General features: G+C 40.8%; 1 protein-coding gene across 3 annotated transcripts in view; it reads left to right on the forward strand.

The window, feature by feature from the left end:
• The window catches only part of FOXP1 (forkhead box P1), a 658747-nt gene that overhangs the window by 292314 nt on the left and 355210 nt on the right, over nucleotides 1-11223 (forward strand). Inside the window, exon 1 of one of the 3 annotated variants that reach the window (XM_011947142.1) lies at nucleotides 9066-9147. The exons of the other annotated variants lie outside the window; for them this stretch is intronic. The gene's annotated coding sequence lies outside the window, so the exon portion shown is untranslated. Of the gene's footprint in view, nucleotides 1-9065; nucleotides 9148-11223 lie in introns of those variants that run through there. 3 annotated transcript variants of the gene reach the window in all.

Below are 11223 nucleotides of genomic sequence, written 5' to 3' on the forward strand. Positions count from 1 at the left end.
GCTCACTGCAATCTTCACCTCCCGGGTTCAAACGATTCTCCTGCCTCAGCCTCCCGAGTAGCTGAGATTACAGTCCTGCGCCACCACACCCAGCTTTTTTTGTATTTTTAGTAGAGATGGGGTTTCACCACGATGGCCAGGATGGTCTCAATCTCCTGACCTTGAGTTCCACCTGCCTCAGCCTCCCAAAGTGCTGGGATTACAGGCATGTGCCACCATGCCCAGCCAGCCGGCTATTTTTAACAACTTGTAGAGATGGCAGAAATGAGTGTAGAAAGTTTTAGATTTATTTAAGTTCTGTCATCCCTGATTAGAATAACAGCGGCCATCATTTCTTTGAGCATTCACTTTGTACCAGACACTATTAAGTACTTCTTCTTGTCAGTGCATTTATTCTCCAAAAGCAAATAACGCAGTGTAAGCAAGCCCATTTTATGGATGAGAACACTGAGGGACAGAGAGCTTAAGTAACTTGCCTAAGCTCACGAGGTCAGTAAGCACCAGAGCTACGTTTTGAACTTGGGCACTTGAATCCATGCTTGTAAATTCTGAACTATTCTAGTCTGAAGTACACTGTACAGTACTATATTCTGTAATACTTAGTGTAGGTGAGGCAGCCCAAGGATGCATTAAGAAATACAGATACTCGTTCTGTACAACCTCAGCCTTGCCTTTCTAAAAATTCTTTCCTAACTTTCAAAACTTATTTGTTTTTGTCTTTACTTGACAGCCTGTTTTCAGCCAATGAATAGGTAGATATCAATCATTTGCAGCCTGTTTTACTGCTTTTTAAAGAATTATCTTAAAGTTTCATTGTGATTGTGCAATTGTACAAAGACTTTCCCTTATTTTATTTTATTTATTTTATTTTATTTTATTTTATTATTTTTGAGACAGGGTTTCACTCTGGGCTGTCACCTGGGCTGGAGTGCAGCGGCACGATCTCAGCTCCCGGCAACCTCTGCCTCCCTGGTTCAAACAATTCTTCCACCTCAGCCTCCTGAGTACCTGGGACTACAGGCAAGCACCACCATGCCCAGCTAAATTTTTTTGTATTTTTTGGTAGAGATGAAGTTTCACCATGTTGGCCAGGCTGGCCTCGAACTCCTGACCTCAAGTGTGATCAACTGCCTTGGCCTCCCAAAGTGCTGGGTTTACAGGCCTGAGCCACCATGCCTGGCCAATTCCCCCATTTTTAAACAGTGTCTCACTTTATTGCCCAGGCTAGTGTGTGGTAGCACCATACTAGCTCACTGCAGCCTTGAATTCCTGGGCTCAAGTGATTCTCCTGCCTCACTCTCCTGAATAGCTGGCATTACAGATGTGAGCCACTGAGCCTAGCTTATTCTCTCATTTTTATAGTAATTTCAAATAGCAGAAGCAGGGAAGGAGAGGTATTTTAGGGGTTGATCTTTCTGGTCCACCTTTAATGAAGTAAGCAACTCCTTCCAAGGGGAGCCTGAAGCCTGAATTCTTCATAGTGAACACAGAACTCTTTTCAGAAACTTAGCTTAAAAAAATTATCTCTACCTCCACCCTGCTGCCTTATATGATAGGAAAGGAGGTGAGTTCAGCAACAGCTTCCTCTAGCACAATTTTGATTTACCTTTGTTTCGCTGAAGTCCATATGCTGAGCTTGTTGAACTCATCTGACTTGTTCAGTCATTCTTGTTTTAGGAGTGTTAACTCTCTTTTTCGGAAAGCAACAGCATATGTGTACAGCCTTGCCAGGCTTTCGTCAAGCGTCCCTTCACCTTTAGCAAGCCCTTGGTGGACTCAGGGGAGCTTTATGGTCATTATTAACATAACAGCCTATAAGTTGGGCTTCTTTCTAGCTAAGGAGCCAAGACGGGGGACCCTGCCTGGTTTTGAATTACATAGGCTTTTCTAAATGTGTTTCTAATGGGAGCTAGAGAGGTGGTGAACTTTGGGGAGGTCTATCCTTGGGTCAAAGTTGAGTGTAGAAGGGAGCTGGGATCTGCAGATATCAGGGAATTTAGGAAGAGAGGCATGGGAAAGGAAATAGGATGAAAAGGTGCCAGGAAAAGTTGCCTCATCATTTGGCACTTTGGTGGTGGCCAAAAGGTAAGTTTCTACTTTGAGATCACTCTCAGGCCCTGTGGGCACAGAGCTGCCAAGTTTCTCAGTTGAAGGACTAATCAAGTTGGGTAATTCTGGGAGACTGGGTAATTTGAGGGGAAGGATTGTTGGAGGTCTTTCCAGCTCTACTGACAATGTACATGGGTTCATTCTTGAGTGTGAGTGTGTCCATAATAAAATCTAGCTGTAGAACCATTCACGGGCTTCTCTGTGTGCACCAGCGCGCTAGCCATTTTACGTACAACAGTAGGAACAGAGTAGCTGGAATAAGATACAGGAATGTTTTTGTTCAACTCAGACACTGGTTAGTGTTACTCACTCATTCTGTATTTACTGAACACCTACCCTGCGTAGCCGCTGCTCTGTACTGGGATACAGCAAGCAAGAGGCCTGCACGGTGGCTCATGCCTGTAATCCCAGTGCTTTGGGAGGCGAAGGCAGGATGATCACTTGAGCCCAGGAATTCAACACCAGCTGGGGCAACATAGTGAAACCTTGTCCCTACAAAAAATTTAAAAATTAGCTAGACATGGTGGCACATGCCTCTAGACCCAGCTACTCAGGAGGCTGAGGTAGGAGAATCACTTGAGTCTAGTAGTTTCAGACTGCAGTGAGTCATGATCGTGCCACTGCAGTGCACTCAAGCTTGGGCAACAGAGTAAGACCATGTCTCAAAAAAAAAAAAAAAAAAAATGTGGGAGGGGGGTGCAAATCAGATAAAATCCCTGCCATCATGGAGTACATGTTCTGATATTTTTGTCATAAACTGAAATTCATACGACTTATCTGTTGCCTAAACTTTTGCCCAGAACAACCAAACAGAGTCAGTTCAGCTGCACTGGGAACCGCCAAGAGCCAGATGTGGCCATGGGAAGAATATCTTTGAGAGCCTGTCATCTGGCTCCAGCTGTGTTAACCTAGGCCTGGTAGGCAGCCATGAGTTGTGTTTGCCAACTGGTGGCCAGACACTAGTGCAGGCTTAAACAATTAGCAGAATTCCTCATCCGGTGGCTGGATTCGCTGTGTGTGTCCTACAGGCGGTTGCTGCTGTCCAAACCAGGGGACTCTGTGGGCAGAAACGCCCAGAGGAGAACCAAAAGTTAGCCCTTTGAAAAACCGGTCAAAGTCTCATCGGGGAACACGGAGAGGGACGCAGGAATGGGGGAAGACCAGCAACAGTGAGAAAACAGAAGTAAACCAGACGTAGCCTCCACCTGGCAGACCTTAATTCTAACTGAGAACTCTTGCCTGATACAGAGCGTCTGCCTCTAGCATGCCCCTGCAGAAAAGCAAAGAGTAGAGTTTGCCTGTGAAGAAATTTTTTTTCAGATATTATTTTTTACATTGTTGCCCCTTGGTGAGAAACATTTATGATGCTTTATTGGTTTCACCCCAGACAGAGATTTCCATAAAATGTATTCATTCCCACCTTTTGGAAGCAATTAGATCCCCACAAACAGGCTATAACTTTCCAATGTCTGTTATGTGTGACTTCAAAAATAGGTATATAAGTAAATAAAATGCTTCAGCCTGCCTGCATGTGGAAGATTTTTTATAAACTGTAGAGTTGCTGGTTTAATGTGCCAGGCAAGTCCTGCTAGCACACGGGAAAATAATAGATTCTGATCGTCCATTGTCCAGCATGTTTCTAATACCACAGTAGTTGCTCAGTAAATGTTTGTAGACTGAGCTGAATAAGGAAAAATTCCAGTGAACGTGCTGACTTGCAAGAATGGTAATTAAAAATTAGCACAGTTATTTCAAATCATAAGTGGGGGAAACAACCCACCATTTAGTGACCCCCAAAAGTAAAAGTTCTAATAGGAATAAGCTTAGGATTTTTTTTTTATGTCCACATCTAAAGTCTGATGATAACAGAAAGCACAAGATGGCAGAGATTAAGGTTTTCAGGGAGACTTCTCTTGAGGCTGAACAGATATGTCCATATGAGAACATCTTTATCATGGTGAGGTTCTTGGTGGTTTTTCAAAGAAGTCCCACTCTGAACAGATAACAACGACAACAAAATCACTGAAGTAGGGAAAATTCAAAAGATGCTAGTTTATGTGTCAAAATCAACTTTTGCATTCTAACTGCATTGTGTAAATTTGCTGTGCAGGAAACATAAGTGAAGCCATTTGATTCTGTGGCATTGGTGTGGGTTGGCTCAGGGGGTGGGGATAAGGTTGAGGCATTGATATAGTAAGAGGAGAGCCAGATGGTTGTATTATACATCTTTTGTGTTCTTGTTTGCTTCTTAAAGCAGTTGCAGAATTTTGCCCTTGGCGATATTTTCTTCGTGCCTGTGTGTTCTGCTATGAATTTACTTTCGTCAGAGTACTTTGAAAGAAAAGCCTTGCTCAGAAAAAAAAAAAAATTATGTTATAAACTTGTGAAGTCAACAGTGTGTTCATAAAAATATTTTTTAAATGTTAAGAATGTTAGTAAATAGTTGAGAGAATCAGCTTTTCTTTTTTCTTAGTGCAGTGATTTTGACCATATTTCATGTCAATTCAGGGAAAGAATTTTTGCAAAATTATGAATGTGCAGTTGGTGATGGATGGATGAATGGATGGATGGAGATGGATAGATGAGTAGACAGATACATGGAACAGATACATTGTTATTCCAGTAGGGATGAGGCCTATCTGATTAGAGATTTAACTTTTTCCATTACTTACAGCAAGCCCTCAGGTTGTGGTTAACCTCTTGTGTTTTATCAGCAAGCCTAACTTGGTGGTAAGTTGAGTGAGAGTGGGTTACGGTAGGTTGGTGAGTTTTGGTTGACATTTGTTAGAATTGCTGTTACACCACCATTGAAATTTATATTTATTCCCTACTAAAAGGAAATTCTATTTTGCAGTCACCAGTGGCAAGGGATATTTAAGATGCTCTAATGCATGCAAGGGGTGATATTTTATCACCAAATGCTTTTAATAAAGAGTTGCTTTGGAGCCGTCCTCCCCTCACCCCCACACACACACTGTGGCAGAATGCTTCAGAATAATTTAATGTCCTTTTTACAGTTCCAGTTTTTTTTTCCCCCTTTGCTCAAATGAGAGAAGAGCAAATATATAGGATCTTTGGGCGACGGTTTATTCTCCTGTTGTGCACAGATTTCCAGTTTTAGTTGGAACCTGCAGTCCCTGATGAGAAAACAGGAAACTTACAGTCCTAACCTTATTGAAATCTCTGCCGGGTTTAGTCACAAGTCTGAGACGACTCCTTCCAATAATGAAGCCATTGTACGCATCATATCTGATCAGTTCTTGAAATGTTTTAGTAAGTCTATCTTACAACATTATAAGAAGATAATCAGCAGCCTTAGAAGGTCCCCATCTGGACTGTAGAGTTCTTTTACTGAAAGATGTTTTGCCTTTTTGAGATAGCTCTCGCATTTCATCATCTGTTCCGCCGAGATGAAGTGCATATGAAAAGTCAGTGACTCTGAATCCATCTGTTGTTATTATTTTCCACTGATAATTGGCTTGAACAATGAAATGTCTGTGTCTGCAGCCTTTGAAACTGTACACCCTGTTTATTTTCTGGAGGTCTCACTGCAACTATGCCCCCCCATCTTTCCCCCTGCATTTTCTCTCAAGCTTACAGTGAGTGGCGCTTGTGTGAGGATGACATCTTTGACTCTGTGCATCAGTATGTGTCACTCAGCATCTAAAGCTTGCATACGGATTTTTGTCACAATCCCCGTGTCTGTGCCGTTTGCTCCCGAATCCGGCGCTCTTTCCGCAAGGAGCTTAGCTGGGCCACGATGCGTGGATCCCTTACCTGGATTGTCGTCTTTACTTCACCGTCCTCATTAAAATATGAATTTAGGGTACAGTGTCTAATACTTATGGAATTAGATGCCACCTATAATTGTATAATATATTCAGTTGCATCCAGGTTTGCATGATACAGAGCATTAATATTGGATTCTACTAACATCACTTCCGTTAGCTTACTCAACCAGTATGAGATATAGATGAGCTGGGAAGCATAACTACCCTCAAAACTGCCAAAACAGTCATTAGAAGCTCCATGGGGATGGACAGAGGCTTTCTCACAGTGATATAATGATTAAGTTTTGTTCTATGGTTTATTTGCAGCAAGGTTAGCTCGCTACCGTCCATGGACGTGGGTTATCTCACACCTTATTTGGAAGGTCATTTCAAGGCAAAAGAGTGGACAAAATGAGCATCTTCAGTTTCTGTGGTCACCCCTCTTAGAGAACCTGTGTTTTATTCTCTGGGTCTTTGGGTATCTTTTTATTTTGTTTGTCTTTTCTCTGTGCTATGCCATAATATATGTTTGAAATGAGTTTTGTGTTTGTTGGTTTGTTTGTAAATATATTTTAAAACTTTTCAGTGATGATCTTCACCTTTTACAGTAGAACGATTTGGCCAGAAAACAGTTTTGTGTTAATAAATTAAAACTGCTTTTGAAATAGAAAGCTGCCGTGTTTCCCTTGGCTAGGATAATCACAGCATTCTCGAAGGCTGTGAAGGATCTGTGGCCTATCCTTTTTAGTCCAAATACAGTAACAATATAGACACATCCTATAGCACAGCCCTGCTGGATTTGGCCCCAGAGTACTGTATGGCATTAGTGAGTAGTAGACGAACATAATCTTATTTATGTTTCAATCGAAATCATTTAATACTGCAAAAGTTATTAAAAAATAATTAAGTTACTAAGACCAACATGTAGCTGGAACATAGAATGAGAGGTCAGTGTGAGTTGATTCCGTAAGCTGAGAAAAGGCAGTGGTGAATTCCTAACATTGGCATGTTTTTCCTCTTGCTTAAATTCCTGGATTGTAAGGACAAATTATGTTGAGGTATGGCATATTTTCTGCCGAAATGGAGAAAATTGTTGACTGTAATTATGTTATTTAATTGAAATTATAAGTGGTTGAGGCCACTCAGTTAAAAGCATCCTTTCTAACATAGGGGTAATGTTTTTAAATGAGTGGTCATGGATTGGTGACATTTGAAAGGCAGGCATTTGGGATATATTTTTGGAAAACTCGAATTATTTTCCTTAAATGATTAGTGAACTAGAGAGTATAGTTAAGTAGCATTTTTTGGCTTATTCTCTTTAATTAGATATGCATGAATGTATTATGTTTGAGTATATATGCACATATATATGTATATGTGTGTATATTTTTATATGTACACTTCATATACATATATCAAACAGATCTTTGTAGGTACAGAGTCACAGGTATCAATTTACAACGTGACAAAGCAGAGAAACAAGACGCGTATCTCTGACAATTGTGACTAAACAAACTGATTGTTTAAAACTCTCATTGAATGTTAGAGATTGAAATGCAACCTAGAGTAGAACTCCAGGGATGGGTATACTACAAGTTCTTTTTGGAGTAGCTGGAGATACAACAATAGCACTCCCCCCGCCACCCCCCACGAGTGAGTTCTTAATTACTAATGAATACAATTCATTTTAATTGTTATTATAGCAACATAACATTTAACTGTCTCCTGTTTAGTAGTGTCCCCTGGAATAGGCAGTGTCTCCTGTCAGAGCGAGGACAGGTAGAAGGCACAGCGGGCGTCTGATTGAGCCAGTTATTCATTTGCTGAATGTTTGTGTTTATGCAAAGGGGCCTCTTCCTGCATATTTAATCTAGTGTAAGGCAGTGGCTTTTGTTGTGTTTAGCCCACATACCTTCAGTCCTTCCTCACATTGCCGCCAGCCTGGGAGCCCTGAGAGCCAGCAGGCTTCCAAGCGCCTGTAGTTTCTCCCTTACAAACTCTCAACTTTCTTCCGTTGTGTGAAAATTGCCTCTCCCGCCCCAAAGCTTTGCCTCCTCACCATGAGCGGGTAAGTGTGTGTGAAGCCAAGGCTGACACTTTTGTTTCATTTTACTAATGTTGAGAGGGTACTTTGCTGCCCTTCTGGGCGCCTCCTGAAAGCAGTCCTGGTTCCTGGGCCGTTGTCAGCTTCTGGCTGCATTGAAATAGACAAGTACAGGTGCCTCTTAGGAAATGTGGCTGAATTTTGGACTCGCAGAGAAAGGCTCGTGAGGACTAGAGGGAATTAAAAAGAAAAGAGAGAGAGAGAGCAGCTTTATTATTCTTTGTCCTAACAAATCCTGTTTTGTAACTATCCTGCAGATAATGCTGCCATTGTTTGCTAAAAAGCCTTCAAACTGTGTGTAAGACTGAACTGTAAGAAAACAGAAACTCTGCCGCTGTATTGTCTATACCTGGGCCAGGGTCCTCCCCGAAGGTCTGTGCCGGAATAGGAAAGGTTTTCTTCTGTGGAAATCGAATCGTCTCTTCATTCATATTAATAGCACACTAGAGATGTTGGCCATGATGCTCAGAGAGGCGGTCGGGAGGGAAGGAAATCTGATCTTGCTGGGGGGAAAATGACAGCCTCTTGGCCCCACGGTGGAGGAGACATCAGCCAGGCCCCGTGTGCATAATGGCATCCTGGCTTAACTGTTTGCTCTAGGAATTTTAATCTTGAGCTGTTTGTTTTACTATCTGGGGTCTTGCTATTTTTTGTTCCTGTACTGTCTTTAGAAGGCACCATATTCAGGGGCTAATCCAGTCTTTTTTTAAAGTGAATTTTTAAAAAAGGACTCAGAGAAATTCATGTACTGTACACTTAGATCATTCTGGGGTATGATGGGGGTATTCTGCTTTCTTTTTGAGGGTAGAGTGTTATTTCAAAAATAAGTTGCCACAATTAACAAGGGTGAACCATCCAAGGAAGATATGTCCTGTGTGAAGATATTTCAGGGTGTGGGAATTATGTCCAGGCTCTAAAAGAAGGAGTTTTCCTGACCAGTTAACTGTTGCCTCTGTTTGAGTAACTCTTTTCAACAGAAGAGTGTGCTGTTCCCCCGCAGCTTGGAAACTGTGAGAATTTAAATAAAATTTCATCAACCTTATTAAAATATGTAGGGACTTGTGTCTTCTTGGGTACAAATCAGTCTAGAGACTTAGAAGCATTTATTAACAGTGAGGCTGCTGAAGGTTTTTAATAACAAAATTACAAATACTCTATCTAATTGTAAGTATATGACTTTTATATTTGGTTTTTAAGGGGAAAAATACTTTTTTTTGAGGCAAAGTAACTCCGTCAGAGCACCTTCTGTGATTAGCGCTATTGTATTCTTAAATTTTGATTGATAGAGATAATAGTTTTCACTTAAAAATACAGACAGGTACTTTAACTTTCCATGACAATAGCTATTTGCATTTCTTTTATCTTTTTGTTTAACATTTGTGGGGGTTGGGATGGACGGATGGATTTGATGAACTCTTATTGCACACTAAAGGTGAATCTAAAACAAAGGCTTTGTTAGAGCTTCAAAGGGAAAACAGCAAATATTGTTTTTAGGTTTCAACATTTAAAGGTTGTTAAAGGATACCTATAAAATATTTTCACATGACCACGGCCAGGGTTTTCCTTTTCTGTAAGGTAGGAGAGAGTCATTTTTCCAAATGCGATGGGCCGATGTGGAGTTAGTGGGGGGCTGCCAGTCTGAAGTAATTTCATGGGCAAGCATCGACTGGGGTTTACTGCATCACATGGCTTCATGTATAATATTTTAGGTTTTTGCTCTACTAGAATGGACTCCAAAGTTAGGTACTATGATCTGATGAGGGCCCCAGAGGATGAGGAGAAAGGAAGTAAAATGTTACTTGCAGGGATAGGAGGGAGATTTGGAGAATGATGGATACAAAGTTACACATTTCTTTGATAGAGACAAGTAAAAGAAGTGTAGTGTTTGTGAAGCTGCAAGCCTGGGTAGCGTCCAGCTTTGCCTCTGGTCTCAGAGACCCCGACTGCACAGCAGCTTCTTCCTTCCTTTTCTTTCCTGTTTCCTTCCTTTATTCTTTTCCTTTCTTTTTCCCCTCTGTTTTTCTCTATTTTTTCCTTTCTCCCCTTTTTATTTTCTTCTTTCTTTTCTTTCTTCATTCTCTACCTTCCCCACTTTTTTTTTTTTTTGCAAATCTGACTCAGTATTTGAAGTCTTAACGGCATAGAACAAACTTTGAGATTGATTTTGGAGTAGATTTTCTTAAATACAGAAGATAAAGTGACCCTTGTCTTATATATTTCAATAGTCAAATATATGTCGATGTCCTTCTACTTTCTAAGAAGTCATTGAAAAACAAGATATTGAAGCCCACAGGAGATAAGATTCCCTATTTAAAGAGGCAGCAAATTCTTGGAAATTGGCTTATTTGGACCAGTTTTTGCCAATGAGTACAAGCCGTTTGATTGGAGGATTTGAGGGTGTGGGAAGTTTGAACCATGTTCCTTCCTCAGTTTCCTAATAAGAAAGTGTCCTCTAGCCATAGACCTACTGAACTGCCCGCCTAATCACCACCCAGGGGCTCACTTTGCTCATCTTTGCATCTTTATTAAGACTGGCACACAATAGGTTCTCAGCCAGTATTGGGTAGGCTGAAGGTCGAGATGAACTATGTTGGGCATACTTCAGAGTTGCTTTTGCACAATTATATAAAATTAAGTATAATGGAGAAATCTTGATGCAGATAATTTATTTTAGCTGTCAAGAAAGGGAAGGGGAAAATACTATAAACGGGAAAAAAAGAGCCGATATTGTTCATTTTCGGTTTTGTGAAATGAGATTGCACCTCCACATTTACCTGCAACTCAGTTCCAAGCAGGACATACTAGTGGACAACTGTGTATTATATGCCACACAGATTAAATTAAGGGCAAAATATACCCATAGAAAGTATGATATTGAAACACTATAATAATCTGAGGGTTCTTTAGAATGACAGTCCTAATTCGGGAGGAGGGGTGGTTGGGGAGGCAGAGAAAGAGGAATGTACGTTTAATGTCTGACCCTAGAGTTCGCAGTAGAAATTTAGTGTCCTGGACATGGTTTTTGTGGTCACTGTGTAGCTTCAGGTAGATGACACTATTGCAATCAATAGTGAAGAGGCCATGGAACAATTCTAGTGTTCACAGAATCTTAACTGTTGCAGAGCATGACATAAAGGAAAATAAGTAATTTCTGTTTACCGTATCCTTGGCTCACTTTTAAAACCTAAAACCAGTAGGAAACTTAAAAAAGAAAGAGAAAAAGAAAAAAAAAAAAAAAAA

The sequence above is a fragment of the Colobus angolensis genome, unplaced genomic scaffold (genome assembly GCF_000951035.1).
Source record: "Colobus angolensis palliatus isolate OR3802 unplaced genomic scaffold, Cang.pa_1.0 Scaffold26, whole genome shotgun sequence".
Taxonomy (NCBI): Eukaryota; Metazoa; Chordata; class Mammalia; order Primates; family Cercopithecidae; genus Colobus; species Colobus angolensis.